The sequence below is a fragment of the Adiantum capillus-veneris genome, chromosome 23 (genome assembly GCF_014529385.1).
Source record: "Adiantum capillus-veneris isolate H3 chromosome 23, ASM1452938v2, whole genome shotgun sequence".
Lineage (NCBI taxonomy): Eukaryota > Viridiplantae > Streptophyta > Polypodiopsida > Polypodiales > Pteridaceae > Adiantum > Adiantum capillus-veneris.
This window is the reverse complement of record NC_140953.1, coordinates 124,237,456-124,252,513: the sequence shown is the minus strand read 5'-3', so window position 1 is coordinate 124,252,513 and position 15,058 is coordinate 124,237,456. Positions and strand designations below refer to the sequence as shown.

At 42.0% G+C, this 15,058-nt stretch overlaps 1 pseudogene; it reads left to right on the top strand.

Moving 5' to 3' along the window:
• Positions 1–12,353: 12,353 nt before the first annotated feature.
• On the top strand, positions 12,354–13,404 carry LOC147428486 (uncharacterized; annotated as a pseudogene).
• Positions 13,405–15,058: the final 1,654 nt, after the last annotated feature.

The window sequence follows — 15,058 nt, the reverse complement described above, 5'->3', positions numbered from 1 at the left end:
CTGTCTATCTTTCCATTTCACACTAAGTAACACACTCTCTATTGTGTGTCTTGAGCTTCCTTTGTCTTCTCCAAGTTGTGTGCGTTTCTCTGCAGCCCTAATTACAACAATTGATATCAGAGCAGGTTGCAGCTCCAACACACGCATGCTCACTTTCTTCGATTCTGTGAGCTTTGGCTAGCATTCGCGGGTCTATATATATTTTGGGTGAGCTCATAAGTGCAATCTGCTCATATTTTTTATTCGGGCTCATTTCGACCTCCGTTTCCACTACAGTCAGGTCTGTGTAGGCAATTTCGTCATTTTGTGTAGATTTTTTGTCAGTGCCAAATACTGCATAACAGGTCCCATACAGTCTATTGCAGGTTGTGCTATATAGCACGTGCTGTTCTCACTTAGTTTCTCCTCATTTTGGGCAGTTTTCACATCAAGTGCAGGCATTTTCCATGGCTGACAACAACACAATAGTATTCAAGATGTTTGATATTAAGGATAGATTGGATGGGGATAATTACCCTATGTGGGCTTACATGATGCAACATGTTCTTGTGTCAAAGGGCGTCTAGAATATTGTGCAGGGCATTGATGTATGTCTTGTTTCTGAGGATGTAGGCGATGTTGAGGATGTGGCAGGTCTTGATGCAAGGATTGCTACTATTAGATTTGTTTTACCTACGGCAGAACAAGGTCGTTGGGATGTAAAGGATGTGCAGGCTCATGCATTGATTGCATTGTTTATGAAGCTCACCATTACTCCTCACATTCTTCAATGAAATCTACAAAACAGGCTTGGGATACTCTGGTTGGTCTTTATGCAAGCCGCAATGAGGCAAAAATTGCATTGCTGCGTAAAGAGCTGGAGTCGAAGATTATGCATGAGAAAGATGATATGGAAACTTTCCTTGCTAGTGTCAAGGATATCAATGAGCAACTCATTTTTGCAGGTGAAGTTATTTCAGACAGTTCCCTTGTGCAGACTATTCTTGAGGCCTTACCAAATTCTTACCAGACTTTTGCTAGTACTTGGAGACTTATGACCCAAGGAAATCCTGAAGTTGTCAAGTTTGATGCATTGTGCACATTGCTATTGCAAGAGTCACTTTCCAAAAAAAACAGTACTAGACAGTGTGCAATTGAACAGTCTTTTATTGCTTCTCAAAGAAAGGGTGGTAACAGCAATGCGGCCACTTCTTATGGTTCTTCTGCGAGTGGAAAATCACCTGTTCGTAATGCTTCTACTAACAACAATTCATCTAGAAATTCTGGTGATAAGGGCAAAAAGAAGATGCATTGCCATTATTGTAAAGCTAATGATCACTTGATCAAGCAGTGTCCTAAGCTGAAGGCCAAAGAGCCTAAGAAGAAAGAGGGTGGTTCCAATAAAAATGATGGTTCCACTACAAATGCAGCCACTGTTGAGTTTTCTATGAAAGGAGATTGTGATGCTGATGTTGATGCAGAATGGGCTTTTAGTGTAGAGTGCACTTACAATCCTCTTGTCCATGATGCATGCATGTCAGTTGCTGTAGATTCACATGTGTGGTATTTCGACAGTGGTGCTACAAAGCACATTACCTCACATCGTGAATTGTTCACCACTCTTGAGTCTGTCCCTCATGGGAATTCAGTCACTTGTGCAAACAATGCCTCTTATCCGGTTCAGGGAGTTGGAAAGATTGTGCTTACTGCTGCAAATGGCAGTTTTGTCACACTTGTTGATGCACTTTATGTACCTGGGATCAAGAAGAATATTTTGTCTGTATCTACTCTTGCTAGACTTGGTCTTGTAGTCAAATTTGTGGATGACAGATGTATAGCAAATGATCTTAGTTTTGGTGATGTAATTGTTGCATCTGGCATTTTATGTCGTGGCCTGTATAAGCTCACTTTGTATGACAAGTGTGGGAGGAATTTTGCAAATGCAATTGCAGATTCAAGGGCTATTTCAGATGCAAAAATTTGGCATGCACGTTTTGGTCAGGGAGTTGGAAAGATTGTGCTCACTGCTGCTAATGGCAGTTCCTTCACACTTGTTGATGCACTTTATGTACCTGGGATCAAGAAGAATCTCTTGTCTGTATCCGCACTTGCTAGACTTGGACTTGTAGTCAAATTTGTGGATGACAGATGTACAGTTCATGATCTCAGTTTTGGTGATGAAATTGTTGCATCTGGGCTTTTGTGCCGTGGGCTGTATAAGCTCACTTTGTATGACAAGTGTGGACAAAATTTTGCAAATGCTGTTGCAGATTCAAGGGCTATTTCAGATGCAAAACTTTGGCATGCACGTTTTGGTCATCTGAATTTTGCCAGTTTGCTACGTTTGCAGAAATCTGATATGGTTGCTTCTTTGCCGCCTCTTGAAGCACCTATCAAACATGTTTGTGAAGGCTGTATTCTGGGTAAAATGCAGCGTTCTAAGTTTCCAAAGGATGGTTCAGTTAGGGCCACATGCAGGTTGCAGCTTGTGCATAGTGACGTTTGTGGGCCCATGCAAACTCCGTCCTTGGGCAATTACCTGTACTTCGTGACTTTCATTGATGATTACTCCAGGCATGCGTGGGTATTTCCGCTTAAAGCGAAGTCCGAAGTTTTTATGTGCTTCAAACAATTTTTGGCTATGGCTGAAAATGTCTCAAAATGTACTATGGGCACCCTCCGTTCCGATCGAGGGGGGGAGTATATGTCTCATGAATTTAATGCATTTCTGGCTAGTCGTGGGATAAAACACCAATGTACAGTGCCTTATACACCTCAGCAAAATGGTGTTGCTGAGAGGAAAAACAGGTCACTAACGGAAATGGCACGATGTATGGTCAAGAGTCAAGCTTTGCCGCATTCTTTTTGGCTTGAGGCCATCATGTGTGCCACTTATGTACTTAACAGGTGTCCTACGAAAGCTTTGCAGTCTATTACTCCATATGAAGCATGGCATGATAGAAAACCTTCTATTGAGCACATGCGTGTTTTTGGCTGTTTGGCATATGCTTTGGTGCCACAAGTGCAGCGCAGAAAATTGGATGATAAGGCTGTCAAATGTATTTTTGTTGGTTATAGTGCTGAAAGCAAAGGTTACAGGTTGTATCATCCGCAAACAAAACGTATTCTGGTTTCACGGGATGTAGTGTTTGTGGAAGATTCTGTTCAACCCTTGCTGTCATGTACTAGAGACAGTAATGTAAGCTCACAGGACATTTATGACACTTTGTTGCCTCTTTTCAGTGGTGGAAATACGAATGTAAGTTCCAATGAGGCAAATGTACAGCCTATGGGGGTTTCTGAAAATGTTTTAGAACAGCCTATTACTGATGCAGATGTACATGATGTACTTGATGAGGAAAGGGCTGAAAATGAGCAGGCTAGAGGTATGCCAAAATGGCGGGTGCACACTTTGCGTGACAGTAAATTGGATGCACCTTTATCTAGTCGTACTCGTTCAGGCTCTCGCCCTGCATCTTATGCATCAGATTGTTATGCTTTGGCTGTGTCTAGTTTACATGATGTTGAGGAGCCTCTATCCTTTGATGAAGCACAGAATTCAGAAAATTGGATTGCTGCCATGAAATCAGAATATGATGCACTTATAGAGAATGACACATGGACTTTATGTGATTTGCCTCCTGGCAAAAAGGCCATTGGTACGAAGTGGGTTTACAAGTTGAAACGCAAGCCGGATGGTGAGATCGATCGCCATAAGGCTCGACTTGTTGCAAAGGGTTATGCACAACAAAAAGGCATAGATTATGAAGAGACTTTTGCTCCCACTTGTCGTATGACTACTGTGCGTTTTCTATGTGCATTGGCAGCTCATTTTGGTTGGGATGTACATCAATCAGACATTGTTACTGCTTTCTTGAATGGTGACATATTTGAGGAAGTTTATGTAACGCAGCCTCGCGGTTTTGTCATAAAAGGACAAGAGGACAAAGTGTGCAAATGTAAGAAGGCTTTGTATGGGTTGAAGCAATCTCCTCGTGCTTGGTATGAGAAAGCTGACACTCATTTGGTTAAACGAGGCTTTCATAACAGTCCAACAGAAAGCACATTGTATGTAAAGCGTGAGGATGATGTATTTCTCATTGTGGTTCTTTATGTTGATGATTTGCTGATCACTGGACCAAATGAGAGACATATTGCTGAATTTAAGGCTGATTTGAATGCTACTTTCAAGATGAAAGATTTGGGGCTGCTGCATCATTACTTGGGTATACAGTTTAAGCAGTGTGATGGTGGTATTGCCTTGTGTCAGAAAAGTTACATAGAGACATTGCTATGTAAGTTTGGACTTGAGGATTGCAAACCTATTGCCACTCCCATGGAAACAGGTTTGAAGTTGAGTCTACATGATGCTGGCGATCCTGCTGATGTCACTCTTTACCAAACTGCTGTTGGCTGCCTCATTTATGTATGCAATCCGAGGCCAGATATTCAGTTTGCAGTCTCGCAGGTCAGCAGATTTATGCATAGCCCAGGGTCTAAGCATTGGCAGGCTGTCAAGAGGATTTTCCGCTACCTTAGTGGCACTTTACATCTTGGCTTGTTTTATCCCAAGGGGGGATCATTGCCGCCAGACTTACATGCTTTTTCGGACTCAGATTGGGCTGGTTGTTTTGACACGCGAGTGTCCACAAGTGGTTTTTGTTTCATGCTTGGCAGTTCATGTATATCATGGTTGAGCAAGAAGCAACCTACTGTGGCCACTTCGAGTTGTGAGGCTGAGTACAGGGCAGTCTTCACAGCTACGGTTGAGTGTGTATGGCTCAGACGCCTTATGGCTGACTTGGGTGTTGGACAGGACACTGCCAACACTATCTACACTGACAGTCAGAGCGCATTGGCAGTTGCGAGGAACCCAGTTTTTCATGCTCGCACAAAGCACATTGAGGTGCATTACCACTATGTCAGGGAGAGGCTCTCAGCAGGAGAGATCAGCTTGGCTTATGTGCCAACACAGGACAACCTTGCAGATCTTTTCACAAAGGCATTGTCTCGTGAGAAGCTTGAAGCTTTCCGCAAAGCTTTGGGCTTACTCCCCTTTGTGGATTGATCCTGTCCTCAGGGCATGGCACTTCCCTTTACTCATGTGCCAGCTCTCGTTCACCGCATCACTCCAGGGGGGATTTGTTACCATATACATGTGGTAGTGATGTGTGTGAACACACTAGGACCGCCGGGGCATTTTTTCCCTCTTTAGGAGGTTTTTTCCCCCGTGCATTGTATATACGCCCATCACTCTAGGGCTATCTATCTTTCCATTGCACACTAAGTAACACACTCTCTATTGTGTGCCTTGAGCTTCCTTCGTCTTCTCCAAGCTGTGTGTGTTTCTCTGCAACCCTAATTCCAACAGCAGATCTTTTCACAAAGGCATTGTCTCGTGAGAAGCTTGAAGCTTTCCGCAAAGCTTTGGGCTTACTCCCCTTTGTGGACTGATCATGTCCTCAGGGCATGGCACTTCCCTTTACTCATGTGCCAACTCTCGTTCACCCCATCACTCCAAGGGGGATTTGTTACCATATGCATGTGGTTGTGATGTGTGTGAACACACTAGGACCGCCATGGCATTTTTTCCCTCTTTAGGAGGTTTTGTCCCCAGTGCATTGTATATATGCCCATCACTCTAGGGTATCTATCTTTCCATTGCACACTAAGTAACACACTCTCTATTGTGTCCCTTGAGCTTCCTTTGTTTCTCCAAGCTGTGTACGTCTCTCTACAACCCTAATTCCAACAATCTTATTGGAGAAGGGAACTTTATTGAAAAAGCATCCCTCGATAGCCACGTTAGATGGAAAATCTGCAAATATGCGGTCTACGCACAAGTCTAGCTGAGTTCCCTTCACAGTGCCTTGGCTACAAACTACATTGAAGGCCACTAACACCTCAAGCCCCATTTGATCTACTTGTTGGGGATATTCAATAATATGAACAAGCTCTTCAAGAGAAATGTTGAAAACGTAAATAGTGCCTACAAATCAAAGCTTATAGATTTAAGAAAATGTATCAACAATGACAACACTCCATGGATCATATCAGATAGACAAAGCAAAGGCATCAACACTACATGTAGGTTCCAATGTGTCATTGATTATGTCATCATTTTCTCTTAGGCCTCCATTGCTACTTGCGCTTTGTTGTTGCCCTTGCATCTTGCCATCCTCTATAGCCTTGTTCGCTTGTAATTCCCTATGCATGACTTCCCTACCAAGATTTATAGGAAGTGTCTTACAAAATGATGCTAATGCAGTGGATGCTACTACTTGAGAAGTTTTCGTCGTCTCCTCTTTCTGGACACTATCTGTAGTAGTTGTAAGTTGAAGGGTTGCTTTACATTGCTGAAATAATTCCAACTCTTCATCTGGAACATGGTTCTTAACCATGTCTAGCCACCGTGGACACTTGGCTTTCTCTATGGTGGACAAGGACTACACAATCAACAACTATTATTTAGCATAATCTCCCTATGTGCTAAGACTTAACATAAAAAATGCGATGTAATGCATCACTTACCCTTCCAAGTTTCACATCGGAATACATGAACGTTGGGTTATCTGCATATGTCCACACACTTGCCAAGGGGGTCATCTCATTGAGCATATGTTTTGCAATCTCCTTGGAGTAGCCATCTAAAAACACACCAACTATTGAGTTCTAGTTTAATGAGGACTAAAAAATTGAACCATACAAATTAACAAACATGTAAACAACTCGACGGGCTGCATTGTGTAATCCGGGTTGCTCGTTCATGGCATTGGTCGACTTAATGCCACCTTCCACAACACAAAATGCTCTATTGAAGTACTTTCTTTGACAAAGCATGACAAAGTTGCTAAATCAATGTTCCAATGGCAGCCTTACTCGATCAGCATTTTGAATGTCCAGTAATAGACCTAGACCATATTGATTGACTTGCAACCAAAGGCAATACATGTGGAGCCAGCCCCTAACTTTTGCTTTGTCATTGGGAAGGTACTCAAAGGATCAAATTGATACTTGTGAGCTATCTAGCAATTTCACAATGTGTGTCTTATCCACATCTATTGTACAAGCACTTCCAATCATGTTGAGTTTCTCTTCAGTCGCAATATGCGCACTCGGCTCATGCCAAGGCAAGGATAGAGTAGCACACCAAAACTTCTCTCCATTTGCAGGATCTGCAATCCTTGCATACTTGGAGGTCTTTCCCCTATAGGTAATCTCCATCTTCTTTATCACCTTGGCCTCACCAATTTCATCCATTCCCTTAGCCAAGTCTTCAATCTTCTGTTCCATCTCATCCTTAAAGAGCAACCATGTCATTATTTGCACAGGGAGTGTAAACCAACTCCTTTTTCCCCTAGATGAGACAACCTGCATTTCTTTCTCCACCCATGCTCTATTTTCAATAGCCAAACCATCCAAGAGAGTAGTCTTGTCTGCCTCTCTTGGCCTTCTCAATTGGAACAACCTATCTCCAAATGTGGTTGGCACATATGCATAATTGTTCATCCTATAGCATTAAAACAAAAACAAATATCAATAACTCAAAAACAACAATTAAAATTTTCAAGGAGAATAGTAGATGCCCAACATCATTCTTACTTGTTCAATCTTGCCAAGGAGAAAATTAATTCCCCTACTTTAGTCTTTGCAAACCGCAAAAAGTGGCAGACCATAGAGCAATGTCTAGACAAGTCATTCTCAAACCCTATATTGCATAATTGTACAATTATATTAAAATAGTGCAATCAACACAACAAAAGTTCTTAAAGGAGATTAAGTTAAAGAATACCTTGTCTAATGCATTCCATCCATGCATGTAGATGATTGTTGCCATCTAGGACATGAACCATCTTTCCTTTCAAGTAGGGCCCCCACTCCGTCTCTAAATCGAGGGACCTCTCAAACCTTTCATTAACTGTTTTCCAGCAGTCATCCCAAGAATCTATCCTTTCTTGAGTGATTGGTGTCTCCTCCCTCTCTAGGTCAATAAGGGAGACAGTAAAGGCCCCCTTGCTCTCAAGATATCCTCCCATCTTAATAAAACTTCTTGTGAGTGATCTTTTAGTGGAAGGGCTTACTTTCCTAATGGCTTCACTAGGCAGTAACCGGCATAATGGGATCCTAGGGGGTGGTCCAAAAAATGTGACTTTGATTCTCTCAAGGAATGCTTGTGGTGTAGAGGTCTCAAGGATCTTACCAAACACCTCTAATTTGTTTCTTCTCCCCCCTGCAAGATTGGACATATTTTGGCCTTCTGTCCCCTCATCATCTTGTTGCCCCTCAGTCACCTCATCATCATATTTCCCCTCCTCCTCATCATGTTGCCCCTCAGTCACCTCATCATCATGTTGCCCCTCCTCCTCGTCATGTTGCCCCTCAGTCACCTCATCATCATGTTGCCCCTTAGTCACCTCGTCATGTTGCTCAACTACCACCTCCTCATTCTGATCATATTGTTGAGTTCTCTGAGTATCAGCTCCCTACCCCTCTCTCTCAATAGCAACTTGATCCACTACCTTCTCAAGGGTTTCTTGCTCCAAGTCATGAATAATACTATAAACCAGCTCCTCATCACCACCACCATCCTCAACATCTTCCACATCCTTTTGACTTACTTGAGAATACTCTTGAGTACCTGACCTATTGAAGTTGGCATGCTTCGATGGTGTGCCTCTTCTCTTGTATGTTGCTCCAGAATCCCCTGCACCCTGCAGAATTTTCCTTCTCTTAGGCATAATATATGCCGCACACTTACCATCCTCACTATTAGATCTTGTGAAGTGCATAAACACTTTGAAACAATGAAAATCTTCAACTATATGAAATTTAGATAAAAGCCCCTTGATTGACCGAACCAGAGATGTTGGAAAGGACAACATCAGCTTTCTAATTCACTAGATTATAGTCATTATGGTCAGTTATTGACATGAACTAAATTATGGGTAGTTGAAATCATCACCGCCGGCACATTTATCACTACCAATCTTGCTCCACCTCTATACTACCATTTATCATCATGGCAAGTTGAAATCATCATGGCCGGCACATTTATCACTACAAATCTTGCTCCACCTCTATACTACCATTTACAACATTTTTCTCTTCTCCATACTATCGTTCAATCTATCTGTCTTGCAATTGTTCTCTTGCAAACATGTAAGTGAATCTCTCTCTCTCTCTCTCTCTCTCTCTCTCTCTCTCTCTCTCTCTCTCTCTCTCTCTGTGTGTGTGTGTGTGTGTGTGTGTGTGTGTGTGTGTGTGTGTGTGTGTGTGTGTGTGTGTGTGTGTGTGCTGCTACCACGACCCAGTAGTGATGCAAGCTTCAAGAATGTGCATTGGTGTCTCATGTCTCCACACAAACATCTGATCAATACACACACTCAATCTCCCATTTTTGTCCCACCTACGCTCAACCCACGTGCTCTCATTTGTTGTCAAATTCACCTTCCTTTGTCTCAGATCTTTAAGCGCGCTCAGCGTGCGCGCGCTCAGCGTGCTTAAAGATCTGAGAAAGATGGTCTTTAAACCAAAACGTTAAGCTTACCTTTGTTGTTTTCTTGGGGCTTATGGGGTGGAAGTGTTTGGCCAGTGGCGACGTTTTCAAGAGCCTTTCCTTCCTCATGGCGTTGCAAACGATGGAAAACAAGCAAAGAATATGAACGATAGAGCTAAGAAGTGTGATTTTCAAATGTTATAAACTTTAAAATAATTTACACCTAAATTTACAGGATCTGCAGGAAATAATTAAGAAAACCAAACTAACTTTTCTTCAACCATTTCTCCAAATTAACGTTTTTTTAAACATTTCTCAAGATTAACCTTTTTTAACATTTCTCCAGATTATCGTTTTTTTTTTTTTTTACTCGTGAAAACTTGGATTGACAGTAGCATCTTTGAATGGATTGGCAGTAGTGTATTTGAACACATGACACAAGTACTACCTGTGAAATTTTTAACTTTTACAGAGTTGTTGGTATAGATTGACTTGATTGACTTGCCACGTGTTCAATTTACTCAAAATTATTAATTATGGATATGGTGTTGATTTGATTGAAAGTTCTCTTTTATGCAGGGAAGCTAAAATTTTCTTGCACTCTGTGTCCGGACAGTCCATCAACATTCCATTAATCCATGGAAAATGCCTCCTTCCCTTCAAGCTCTTGCAAGAGAAGTTGTGTGGTACAACTAAAGTCATTGTGGAGGCTCTTGTTCATGGGGAAGAAGAGTTTAAGGTTTTGGCACCTCTTCCCATCTATGCGGGGGTTGATATGGAGGCATGCTTCATCTTGGAGGAATCATTATCTGAAAATTACACTACAAGACTAGAAGACATCTTTCAAACCCCTGAGTCATTTCCGATTGGTCCATTACCTGCACCAATGTAAGTGCATGTAAGTCCAAGATCATTCATGAAGGTTTGAACAATTCTTCACGATTTTATGTTGTTGTTCTCTTGCAGACAAATTGATGATGATGGGGAAAATGAAGATCATGTTGAATTTGATAAGCTAGATGAAGAAACTCTCTATTATGCAAGAGTGTGAATACAAGGGCAAGATCATAGATCTACCAAAAAGCTACCAGGAATTTTGCATCTATGAAATGATTGAGGGGAAGGCAATGGAGGGTATGGAGCAAAAGTATGAGGGAAATTTGTGGACAAAACCACAAACTCAAGAACTAACAAATCTTTTGTCCTTAGGAAGAGTTTTTGTGGAGGGTTTTCCAATGTATGAATGAGCGATGCTCATTTAGGAGCAGGACTAATCAAACTAACAAGCAGCATTGGAATGGTCAATTGTCCAAGCTCCCAAAGAATGGCTGCCTAGCCATGGGGAGCTATGGAAATTTGGAATGCTTTTTTTGCAAGCATGTTCCCACGTGTGTGAAAGATTGTCCAGCGATAGTTTAATGTTTTATGCCTAGGAATTCTTGCCATAGTAGGTTATTTATGCACCATGGCAAGCACAAACACATAGTCCCTAAGGGAATGTCTAGAGCATCAATTCGGAACATAAAAGCCTTAGTAGCTAAGGCAATGACAATGGACAGTAGAGCAGGCCCTAGGAATGTACAAATGATATTGGCTAGAGAGATTGTGCTCAAGGCCTTCACAAATGATAATATTACAAGTGGGGAGTTTATAAGTGATAAGAAGGTCCATGACATGTCCCAAGAAGCTTATAAGCACCAAAACACTTGTTTCCTTGAAAAATTGGTTCACCCATGATTATGTATGTTTTAGGGTAAAGCAAATGGTGATGCAGTGTAGAAGGACCACTCGACCAATGGGTGATGAATATGATGCAATTCTCGAACTAAAGAGAAAGTGCCACTTTCAGTTCTTCCATGGCTCTTGATTTCCATTGCAAGCATCAACATCACAAGAACGGTCCTTCATATTCAAGATGTCTACTACTGGCCTAGGTTAAGGAGTAGATGTGGTCGGAAGGATGGATAGAGATGGACATGGAGACCTCCGACTATCATGGGTTGTTTTGACCATGTCCATCGAATAGAAGGAGGTTGACACACAATGGGAGCACATGTTTATGATCACACGTAAGTAACAAATAAGTATAAGGACATAAATAAGTGGATGCGGATACTAATTACGTAAACTATTGTATACCTTGGCTCATGGCTTTGTAATGTTATTAGGATTGGACAGATTCTAACAATTGCAACATGTGAGTTTAGAGAAGAGGACAAGGACGCACAAATAATGTTTTGGGAATCTATGAACCAGGTTATGATTAAGCACACAGGTAGGCCAACCGATTTCCAAGGATTCATGTCAGATGAGGCAGGAGCAAATTGGATTGCAGTGAGACATGTGTTTGGGGACAAGAAGGAAATGGTGGGTAGGGAAAGGTCTTGTCTTTGGCACTGGCAGGATAATTTGAGGGTGCACACACAGAGATATATCCACTCCCAATACCAATCAAAGCATAAAGAGATGTGTGAGAAGTGGAGATTGTCTAAGACAATAGATGCGGCACTCCAGCAATTTCGTAGGATTAGGAGCTGGTGGGAAACATGCAAGACAATAGATAAAAACATACCAAAGCTAGATAGTTGGTTGAGTTGGTGGCATTTCAAGGTTAGCCATTGGGGACATATGATGGTCAAGGATGGGGAGCCCATAATGAATGCATTGATTCCAAGGACCAACCTCTATGAGGGCAAGCATGCCAATTGGTTGGTTGGAGAGGGGTGAAAGCAAAAAATTAGTCTTTATGATGGATGTGTCACTGATCTTATTAATGTCTATCTTCAATGTTCCCGTCGTCTAACCTTCTTGGATGGTAAATTTTATTATTTTTTTTTGGGGGGGGGGGGCAACATTGGAAATTCTAGTTGACACAGCCATGTCAAGGATGCAGACTAGTCCATCACCAACATCCACCTCTAGGGCAGGGGGATGATGCTTCCATGGGTACTCCAATGTTCAATAATAGAGTTAATTTCAAGGGTGAGAAGAGGACAATGCGTGCCAAGCGACCATTAATGGATATGGATACAAGCATTTGTAGCCACAGGCCTGAGTATAATTATGTCACTCAAGATAAGATGTCAAATGCAACACATGAGCAACCATGCAGTGAATTGTTGCAAGCTCTACAGGAAAATGTCCATGACACAAAGTGGGCTATTCGTAGGATACCAACATCAAGTAGAGTGGAGTGTAACCATTGGACCGCTGGTAAGAAGTGTGGGTTGAGGCAGAGATCGGGAGACCCAGCTCCGTGTTTTTGGAGTGATTGTCAATTATCTTCTTGGTAGAAGCATAAGTTTTGCTACTTTTGCAACACAGATGTGAGGCATACATGGAGAATGGTCACAAGCATCATACACCCACCAGAGTGCACTCCACATGTCTGGCCTATTGCGAAGGGCACCAAACTCAATATCCAAGAAGCTTGTGCACTTGTGAAGGCAGGACTTGAGATTGGAGTGTCAATGGAATCATTGATCCCCAAAGAAGTGCATCAGATAGAGCCCCATGCCAGCAACAATGAAGATCAAAATTATCCCTATCGACGAGGGGTGTCAAAGGCTGCCTATGCTCAAATTAACGCAGCATTAGAAATGCCCGCAAAATTGATTGAAATCCATGTAGAAGTGGAAGGAGAGAAAGAGATATTTACCATAGAACTACTCACAAGTCACATTAGAGCCCCAACATCATGCATAGAAGTTATAATTCAGAATGTCCCATCTTGTTCGTGCATTGATTTTCAAGGCAGATTGGCAAAGAAGGCTTCCTTTCTTGCTTGCAAGAATCTTTATTTAGTGTACTTGATTGTACTTGGACAAGATGTCAACAACAACATGCATATCCATCAAGCACGAATTCCGAAGGCCATTCTTAAAGATATGCTAACAAAGGCAGTCAAAATCCAGCCAAATCAGCTATAAGGGCTATAGCTTGGGTGATGTCTTATTTTGTTTGACTCCTTTTGGAAGGGTAGACAAGATATCAAAACTTATAGTCTCTAGATGACTACAGTTATTTAGTTCCTTTTACTTAGTCCATTTTGTAACCCACTCATGAAGTTTTTTGAATGAATCAACAAAAACTTTTTGTAAGAGGTAGGTACTAAAACGTTTCTTTTTTCTAAGTTATTCCTTCAAGAATATGATAGATTCCATCCATAACATATTTGAAGAGTTTGCAATCTTTGCAACTCAACCATGGCACTCTCTCTAGTCTATATTGCAATCTCCATTGCTTTCCAATGATCAACTTTGAATGGCATGCTCTCTCTCACTCGCTCACTCACTCACACTCACTCCCTCACTCTCTCTCTCTCTCTCTCTCTCTCTCTCTCTCTCTCTCACACACACACACACACACACACACACACTTCAAACCCCCTCTAGCTTGTCACTGTCTCATTTTGACCCACCAATCATAATTTTTTAAGGTTGTTTCTTTTGTTTCATTCATGTTGCAAATAATTGTATCATAGGTATGATTATTGTATGTGTTTGTCTCATAGATCATTTGGGCCTTTTGCAGACATTAATAGTGCATCTTAAATCAACTCTCTCTCTCTCTCTCTCTCTCTCTCTCTCTCTCTCTCACACACACACACACACACACACACACACACACACACACACACAAGCTCTCTACCAATTTTCCTCCCTATAAAATTTTCCCATGATTTAAAAGAAATCATGGTGCATGCAATTTTTCCATAGTCCTACCAATATATGCTTAGGGAGTATTAACATTCATGGGAGTATTGTTCATAGAAGTATTAAACCCTAAATACATGGGGTTTCATTTTACTATAGTGGGGTTGTCTCAAGTGACTTTGTGCTCACTTCTATTTGCTTAATTGGTTCCTCATTTGCTCTAGGCTCATTAATCTTGGCTCGCTCCATGGATGCACTCAGTTTGAGGTAGTTTTCTCATGTTGGGACATTCCAACCATGTTTAGCCTTGGGGTTTGGCTTGGTCCCATGGACAGTAGGCTCCTATAGGTTGGGAGTATTTTTCACGGCCTTGCCTGTTTTTTTGTCCGAGAGCCCTCTTGGGCATCTAGTGCCTGCAACTACTATTTTGCCCATTTCTAATATCATGGAGATAGCTGACCAACCTAGACCTCTAGGGATATATGTGCAGGGCAGGGGTAGAGCGCATAGGTAGTGGTGCATAGGCCCTTGGGGTGTAAGTTGCCCCTAGGGGACAACCTAGGGGACAACCCTAGGTTGAGCAGTGGGCAAGGAATAGATTAGCCTATCATTTTTTTTGTTATAGATCAACCCATTTTTCCCATGCAACCCTAGCGTTTTTCATCCCCAACAGTAGGGTAGCATTGCATGGTAGTTGATGGGGTAGCAAGGATGTCTTCATTGCATTTTTCTCCCAAGGTCAATGTGAGAAGGCACCATGGTCTTGCAGATGCAAAGCACCTACATCTTGGTGTAGGCATATGAGAAGAGGAGATACATGTTCTCCAGGGGGCAACCACATCATGGGGCAGCCCTGATCTAGTTTCCTCTCCCCCTCTAGATCATTTTTTCTTGCCATGAGAGATCTTGCTAGTGCCTCGCTCTCACA